The following is a 9,107-nucleotide window of genomic DNA, read 5'->3' as shown; positions in this document are numbered from 1 at the left end:
TTCCTTCCTTCCTTCCTTCCTTCCTTCCTTCCTTCCTTCCTTCCTTTTTTCTTTCTTTCTTTCTTTCTTTCTTTCTTTCTTTCTTTCTTCTGCTTATTGGTTATTGGTCACCTGTGTAGATTGACCTTTTTCTAATTTACCTTTATTCACCACTGAAATGTTTTCAGTTTTGCCTGTGGGAATTGATGATGACATGCTGTCGTATAATACTCACTTAGAAAAGAAAGTACAGAGGTAAATAGTGTTGCTAGCAGGTTTATGAACCATAAGCTACAAATAAAGTAGCAGTAGTCTGTTTTCCTCTGGTGATCTTTGATTTCCGCCCCCCCGCCCATAGCGTCAAGAAAATTTCCTGGGGTCAGGAAACAGGGAAGCATGCAAAATTCAATTTCTTCTTCATTTTTCATGGATGATTCCTTCCTAGAACTATTTCCTCCCTCAGCCTGGCTTTGTCATTCACAACTTGAAATGTAGTGCTCCAGCTGATCTTGGGTTGTAGCAATTGCTCTCTTGGGCTTCTAGGGGAAAACTTCCCTAATATTAGGAAACTGGTACAAACTCCAAGAAGTGAATTGGATTCAGAGTCATGCTTATCACAGCCCTTCTGCAGCCATGGAATGTGAGTATATCCAATGGAATGTTTTCAACAGAAAGCATTAGAATATCCAACCCAAAATGGCTTAAATAGTACAATTTTAAAATCATATATAACAAAAGTTTCCTGCATAGAGCATTCCAAGGTCACTTTTATCATTCAGTAGTATCACTAAATTTCTGGATTTTTTCCATCTTTTTCCTCTACACTTCTCCCTGTATTGGCTGTATCCTTAGAATTGTCCCTTCGTGGTTAAAAGATGGCATCATCTATAGACACAACAAATTTGAAGAGGACAACCTTTAGGCTAGGTAAGAGCTCAAGCTCTAACTGTAGAAGAGGCTGAGAAGGTATTAAATATTTTAACTCTAATATGGGGTTGGTGTCCAACAGAATAGAAAAAGGGGCTAAAAGGGAGAAGGTTAGGTTGATGACACCATCAGTTTTGTAGGCTCTTTTTTTATCCCAGCTGGTTCTGTTCCAGGAGTGTTGTCACCGGTGGGCACTTCCTTTACCTGTTGACCACACTCAGCATATTGCTGGCTGAGCATGAGGTGGAAGAGAGATAACTTATCCACTGTCCTTTCTGTGCTATGGCTCCCCAGCAGTCCCTGGTGAGGTGCCTTTCATTGTAGGGTTCATTTTTATCTCTATGAAGGGTTGGTGATATGTTCCCTTTTGTTTGTACCCAATGGTGACAACTTAAAGTAAGCCGTGTGGTCAGACTGTTAGTATTTGTCTATTCATTCAATCATGTACTCAGTGTTCATCATGTTCCAGGAACTGTGGCATCCACTGGGGTTACAAGATGAATTGGACAAAGCCTACATTCAGGGTCTCGCAAGCCCAGAGTATGCATGTGCTAGATTTTCTTACTGGCCCCACTGCTCTGTGGCTCTAAAACTTTTTATGCTCTGAATAGTCCTTAGATAATACTCCAGCACATTACCACTAGTCAATTAGAATTAACTCATAAGATGAAAAATGTTTGCCATCCTTGTCCGATCTCTTTATTTTTCAATTGGAAAATCTAAGGCTCTTGTTGAACAAGTTTAGTCTCTTCTGAATCTTCAGCAGTGTGTAAGGTGGGGACTGGAAATGACCATGGTACTCCACATTAGTTGGATTCCTACTAGAAGATTAGGTGAGAGAGGCATTACATGTCCCGGCTATGACTTGGTTCACAGAACAGAAAGGTACACACCAGCGATGTGAGAGGTCCTGAAACAGCATGAGGTCTGAGGTCACACCCAGAACATCTATGGTTAAACATTTCACAGTAGACATGTTGGCAGTGAAAGCGTCACCCGTTTAGACTGGTGGGGCCAGGATGGACCTTGGATCAGCAGCCTTGGTGCTTGAGTTCTGGCTAAGGATTCAAAGCCAAGACTCAAATTGTAAGAGAAAGTTTACTTAGAAAGTCTCAGAGGTAGAAGTGAGCTGTAGAAGAACTGGGCTCAGGAAAGAAGGTACAGAGGCAAAAGAAGGGGCCCTTGGAGCTTAGGAGAGAGAAGGGTAAAGGTAATACACCTGGGGGAGGGGGAGGGGAGGGGAAAGATGCAGGCATGCTACAGGGAGGGAGAGAGCACTGGGTCCTCCATCCTAAGGGCTTTTAAGGGGGGATTTTAAGGAGGTTTCAGGGGAGGACCTCAATAGAATATTCATCACCTTTCTAGGTATGTTCTTTCAGGGTTGTGGTCTCCACTGATTGGTGGGCACCAGGGCAAGGGGTCATTAATCAATGAAGCTGGTCCTGAGGTCAGCCATGGCATTGCTTGTCTGTTTTTGCTGCTTTCTGGGCCCGGAGCTGAAACACAACTGAGGCCTAGATGTTATCCCCAGGGGTCAATGCTTAAGGGGGTGGTCATGCAAAGGCCCACATGGGAGTCACATGAGGCCACTCTTCAGCCCCTTGTTCCTCCTGCAAGGTCGTCTACCACATGACTAGCAACATGCCAGGGGAGGAAAGTCAGGGGAGGGTCTGAACTGCATGACCAGTGATATGAAAGGTCAGGAGGTCTAAACAGCATGACCATCGATATGCTATGGGAGGATAGCTTACCATGGGCGTGAGGTCTTTGTTTTCCCAGTTTTGTCCATTTCTAGGCACCCGGACTTTCTGCCCTGGTAACCTTCTGTACCTGGCCCAATGTCCTTGCTCTGATCATGTCTAACTGCCTACCACTGACAGGGTACTCACACTCTCTGCCTTGTACAGCAGCCCAATCCTGGAATCTGATGTTCTATCTTCAGACCCAGAACTCAGTTAAGTCTGGACCTGGGAGAGAAGAGTTGATGTTGCTTCTTCCCTGGAAGGAGAGCACTTTCTCTGACCTCAGTGCTCAGAACAGAACATGAAATGACATCATAAAGAGCCTTTTTACATCTTAGAACAGAAACTTCTGATCTGCTTTGGTTTAGCTTTGCTTCAACTGAAAGGGAAAATTAAAGAGGCAGCTTGAACTCATGGGTTGCTGAATGTCAGTGGATGTATAATGAACAAGAGTAAAAAAATATTCAACCAAGTGTGGGTAATGCAGGGAACTAACGTACACAGATGGAATTAAAAATAAATTTGTTACTTAGGTTTAGACTTGGGTCATCTGTTTTATTTGTCTTGAATTTAAACTCACATTCCTACTGGAATACATAATTGAACTTGTTTGGGGAGAGGAAAGCATTTTATTTATTTATAATTTAGTGCTCTTTGGCTAAGAATGAGACTGATGAAATCAACTCTAACACGCCCTTTGGTTCAGATATTTTATCTCACCCACTTGGGATGACTTTTTCATGTAAGATGTAAGTGAGATAATATTTAAATAGATAATCTGAGGCCTGCAGTCAGGGACATCAGTTCTGACCAGGCTTGTGATTTGTGAGGGAAGCTGAGTCAAACGGCCTAGACAGGGCTGATAAGACTTTCCCAGGCAGTTGACTCGCTATCACTTTACTGCCCAAACTTCTCCCACCAGTGAAGGTAAAGGTTCAATTTCCCCACAGATGGATTCTCACTGAGACTCATGGCCAGAGATATTTATCATAGCACTATTTGTAACAATAATTTGGAAATTACCTAAATGTACATTGATTAAAGATGGGTCAATAAATTATGGTTTAATTATACAATAAAAAATCATACAGCTATTTAAAATTTATGTAGAAGAATATTTACTGACATGGGAAAATATTTATTCTTTGATATTAAGTGATAGTGAGTGAACTATAATGGTATGAATTCAATTTATTAAATTACATAATTATATGCACATATCATATACATAAATATGCATATTTATGTATCAATTTATTCAACATGCCTGGATGAGTGTCTTTTATGTGTCAGACAAGTGCTTGAGGCTGAGAATATAGGGCCAAGCAAGATGAATGCAATTCCTGCCTCCATGGAGTTTCTATTCTAATATGTATAGGAAAAGGCTTGGCAGCAAATACCTCAAATATTCATAGGAGGTTTTTCTGGTGGGTGACTTAAATTTTCATCTTTATGTGTTTCTATATCTTCTAGATTTCCCACTAAAAGGAAATACCTTTTATAGATAGAAAAAGACAACAAATGTTATTGTTTAAAACAAGCAAGGCTAAAACCTGTCCCATTGGCACATGGCTGTCACTGAGACTGGGGAGTCAGTTTGACAAACTGAGAGATCTTTGACTTGGGGACCAGGAGATTGTCACTAACCCACTTCTGACCATGGACAGATGACTTTCTTCTCTAGGCTCTTTTCCTGTATCATGATGATCTGGCCCAGGTGATGTCTAAAGTTCTTCTGGCTGTGATGCTTGAGGACTGGAACAAGTAATTTCCATAGAAGCAAATGTATAGTCAATACATAATATATAATTGCCCTAATTCACAATTTGGTTGTGGCTTCTTGCTCACATACAAATGTTAGCTTTAATTTAGGTGCAAATCAATTTAACACACAAATATTATTTTTAATTTAGGCACAAATCTTTTTTGAGCATTCTAGACTTTCCCTCCTCCATCCTTTGTCTTTTTCATACCTGGGAGAAACTAGGGAGAAAATGATATCCTAATCTCCCCCTTGTCAACCTCTCTGTGTGCCTTAAAGCAAACAACTGTCCATCAGTTATTGGCCATTCTGCCCTGTAATAGGTAGATGCAACAGAGGATGCAAAGTGAGAGTCAGGCGTGGGTTTGACCCAAGTGGCTTGAAGCATCGATGGAAAGAGGCAAGGAAAGCCTATGAAACAATTTGAGAATCCATAGCAGCATATTCCAGGCTGGTTCATGTTGTTCCATCGGAATATGTTATAGGTCTTTGCACAAGGGAGACAATGGCATGGGTGGGGTAGCACTTCTAGAAGGAGGACCACAATGAATAGGGAGGAAAAGGCTGTTGATGTTAGAGTTGTGAGAATTTGTGAATGAAAATACAGGATGCCCAGGTAAATTTGAACTTTAGCTAAACAATAAATAAATGTTTAGTATACTTATGTCCCATATTTGGCACATAAAGTATTTTTCACATACACTCAAAGTTATTCATTATTTATCTGAAATTGAAACATACCAGGGTGTCCTATACTTTATCTGGCAACTCTAACTGGTGTTTGTTCAGGTGAGTATGCATCAATGCATCAACATCCAACTCATCTATTCCAAGCAGATGATTCAAATTCCTCTCCCCCTCCCCTGTCTGGGACATTTAGAGGCCTGTATTGGCTCTTGCATTGAGTTTCGACTGGGTCGGTTGGTTACCTTGAGCAACTTATTCGTGGACTCTATACCTTATTGTACCATTTGTAAAATGAAGATTTTTGTATTGATGTACGTGTTCCAGGGTATTTTTTATAGCATAAGAAAGTCAGACATTAGATAAACAAAGGGAGCCAGACCACTCCTGTCATTGCTCAGATAGAAAAACAGACCCCTCTCTTTCATTTCCAGCACACAAGATTCACTGCTACTTACTATACTTTGTCTCCGTTCCCTTAGTCTGGGCACAGCTAGAGTCATTCATTTCATTTGTCTTCTTACAATTGTTTTTGCACCTTATATGTGTGATACGATTGTCTCTCTGTCACATTGTGTCCTGCCCTTCTCACATTCCTTCCTAAGGGCAAAGGACCTTATAATTCCTCTTGAATGGATGCTGGAAGGGAATAGAAATTATTAAATCCCTTCTCTCTTCCCCGTCTCCACAAAAAATACCACCATCACACAACTCAGAACCAGGGATGGCAGCAAAGGTAGACATCCATCTGCTCCTTCTTAACAGGATGGGATGAGCCAGGTTTTCACTTGTACAGACCACCCATTTTCCAAACGTCTGACCACCTAAAACTAAAGGTAATGACCACGCCTCTTTCCTGTTCTCTGCAGCACCTGTGTGGCACACGATCGGTTTTAGACAAGAATGGTGATAGATTTAGAAATACTTTCCCTCTTGTCAATAAGTGCTCATTTATATGAAGCGAATTTTTTTTTAGAAATGATAAATGGTTTTAATAAACCTGTAGTTTCAAAGGTCAATATTTAAAGATTACTTATATTTCTATATGCCATCATCAATTAGTTAGAATATTAAATTTTTAAATGATTACCTTTATAATTGCATCAAACAATGAAATACCTTCAGCATATCTTTTAAATGTGCAAAATCTCAAGGCATAAAATACAAAATATTACTGGAGAATTAAAGAATAGCTAAGTAAATGGAAGGACCATCCATGTTTATGGACTAGAACATTCAATAGTGTAAAATGTCAAATCTATCAAGTGAGTTCTTTTTGTTCAAGAAGATTGGGCCTTCAGAAGAGGTAATTTGCTTCTATGTAGTTTCTCACCCATTTAAAGTCTTGTGCTTTGTCCCGAGCACTCCTCCTGGGCCTGGGTGGCTTGTGTGGCTGAGTGGGACCACCAAAGCCACTGAGGTGGCTGAGGAACAGATTTGGCAGAACGGCTACTTGGATGTGATTTGTTCCAAATTGGCTCTGGATATAAGCAAATCATTTGTATGTTACCTGCTTCTGGGTCAGGGTTACTTTACAGTGGATCAGATGACCCCATCCTAATCGGAAGCTTTTTTGGACCACAAGCTCATAAAAGAGGACTTGTGAGGTTCTAACTTGCATAATTCTGTACCTAGTTTTTGGAGGGGCTTTAGGGCTGATGTTGGAGTTTAGTTTAACCCCCAGGAGTGACTGAATTCTTCTCACTTTGCTCTGACACAGGCTTGTGTCTGGTAAGAGAAACAGCTTCCAGCGCCATGTAGAGCATACTCCAAGGGGCCTCTGGCCATGTGAGTTGATTCTGGAGAAGGACACTATGAAATCCAAGTGACTCCTTAGAAGAGACATCACCTCCCTTTGAGACCCTTAGAAAAGCTTCACCTTCCAAGATAGAGTCACTCTTCACCTACCTGATGCCTGGATCCCACAAACCCAGGTATGTAAGAGGGTAGCTGCCTGGAGGAACATGAGCCTTCTAACTTTTGAGTCACACCTGGGACTTGGCAGGGTAGTAGGACCTAATTTGGCAAAGACCATGTACTTCCTTTTTCTGTATTGAGGCCAAGTAGGAGAATTAAGGAACATAAATTCTGGAAGATTAGATTGGGTCAGAACGAGGTGGCTGTTGCTTTGCCAGGGCTCAAAGAGCGTTGCAAAGGTTGTTGGACCCACTCCTGTTTTATTTAGAGATTTCCCTCAACTTTAGTCAGCTTGAGCTGCTATAACAAAATACCACTGGCTGGGTATAAAAATACCATAAACAGACATTTATTTCTCAGAGTTTTAGAAGATGAGAAGACTAAGATCAGGGTCTCAACATGGTTGGGTTCTTGATGAAGTCTCAAGGTGCAGAGCTGTCGTGGGCTCTGAGAGACAGGAGCCTGCTGTTGTGAGAATAAATGATTAGAACAGTGTCTATGCTTCTCAATAGCTTTATGAAGAATATGCCCCAGATTTTACTTTCATGGAAAAGCAACTGAGGATAGGCAGTCCACTTAAGGATGGTGAGCAGCCTTTCTCCTCCTGGAAGCTCCCCCAACATCTTGCTATGGCCCCGCTATGGCCTCTACCTGTCACCCTTTCCACTGACAGACAGCTGCTCTTCAGCATACAGAAGCCACAGTGTCTCTGAGCAGGTGACTCAGCAGCTGGGCAAGGTTTTTTCATCTCAGAAAAAGGAAGCAAGAAAGGAAGAAATAATGTTGCAGAGTCAGAGGCATGAGAGAATTCTTTGGTTCACTGGATTCTTAAAGGTGATAACACAGTATAGAGTCTATGTGAGATCGTGTTACTCTTCTCAGATGTCATAGAGGCATGAGGCTGCTGGGGGCCCTGTGAACACGTGTAAGTGTGTGTATGTACATGTGTGTGTGTGTGTGCTAGAAAGAGCAGATGGCAACAGCAAAGGCTTCTCATTTCAGGCCCGACTGGGCAGGTACCTGTTTGCTTTCTTTTTTGTAGGCTCAGCAGGATCACCGGAGGAAAAATGAATCTGGAGAGGAAAATCCCTATTATTCCTTCCAGAATATCCATAGAGTCTGCCTTAAAGAAGCTGATATTGTTTAAGAGAAAAAATTTGCAACGAGCAGTAAATAAGCCATAGTGATTTAATGCACAGTATAACAAATATAGACAACAATATTGTACTATAAGTATGTTATGTGACAAGTATTGCTACATAGCACTACAACAGCAATCATATTACAATATATAAATGTATCAAAGTAACACATTGCACACCTTAATTTTACACAATATTAGGTCAGATATATTCAATGCATTAAAAAAATCCATGTTAGAATTTTGTTGATTTAACCTGAACTTAATAGTAGAATTTTGCTGATTTAGCCTGAACTACACTACTCTATAGTTACAGTATTAGGTAATATGGTGAGTATTCATTGGAGAAGTAAGACTGCCAGATTTGTAAAATACTCTATGCCCAGATTTTGGGAGCCATTGCAAAAGCTCAAAACTTTATTCTGGTTTTTCAAATGCTATAAACTTAGCCAGTACACGGTACACCATGTAAATGAGATCAAAGGTATCCAATTTCTCTCTGCAAGGTTTTAGAATATTCTCTGAAGCCAAGAACAAGTTAGGTGAAGGGAGGTTGGGCACTGGGGGCATCTGTGAGAAGCGAGCATCAAGGTTTAACCTTCCTCTGGGGGGGTCATTCCTACTGCAGGAGGAGGAGGTGGCAGGCTCAGCAGAGAGTCTTTCCTGAGTTTTACGCATACAAATCACCCATGGCCAAATGTTTACTGTTCTGTACGAAAGTCCAACCCTGCACTGGTCTCAGGAAAGTTTTTTGTTTTTCTGTAATTTCCTAAATGCTTTTGTTGCATAGAAAGCCCTCCTAAATCCTGCACATTTTTAAAAGCTTAAACTGTGTTTGGAAATCATCTCAGGAAAGCCTCTGCAGGTCCGGTTAAAGGGTTATTATAAGACTTGTTATTTAGATGGAATCATTAAAAGCTGAGACAGGAAGGTTAATTTAACTACTGCATCTGAG

Source organism: Myotis brandtii, unplaced genomic scaffold (assembly GCF_000412655.1).
Source record: "Myotis brandtii unplaced genomic scaffold, ASM41265v1 scaffold185, whole genome shotgun sequence".
NCBI classification, from domain to species: domain Eukaryota; kingdom Metazoa; phylum Chordata; class Mammalia; order Chiroptera; family Vespertilionidae; genus Myotis; species Myotis brandtii.
Note: the sequence above shows the minus strand (reverse complement) of the source record.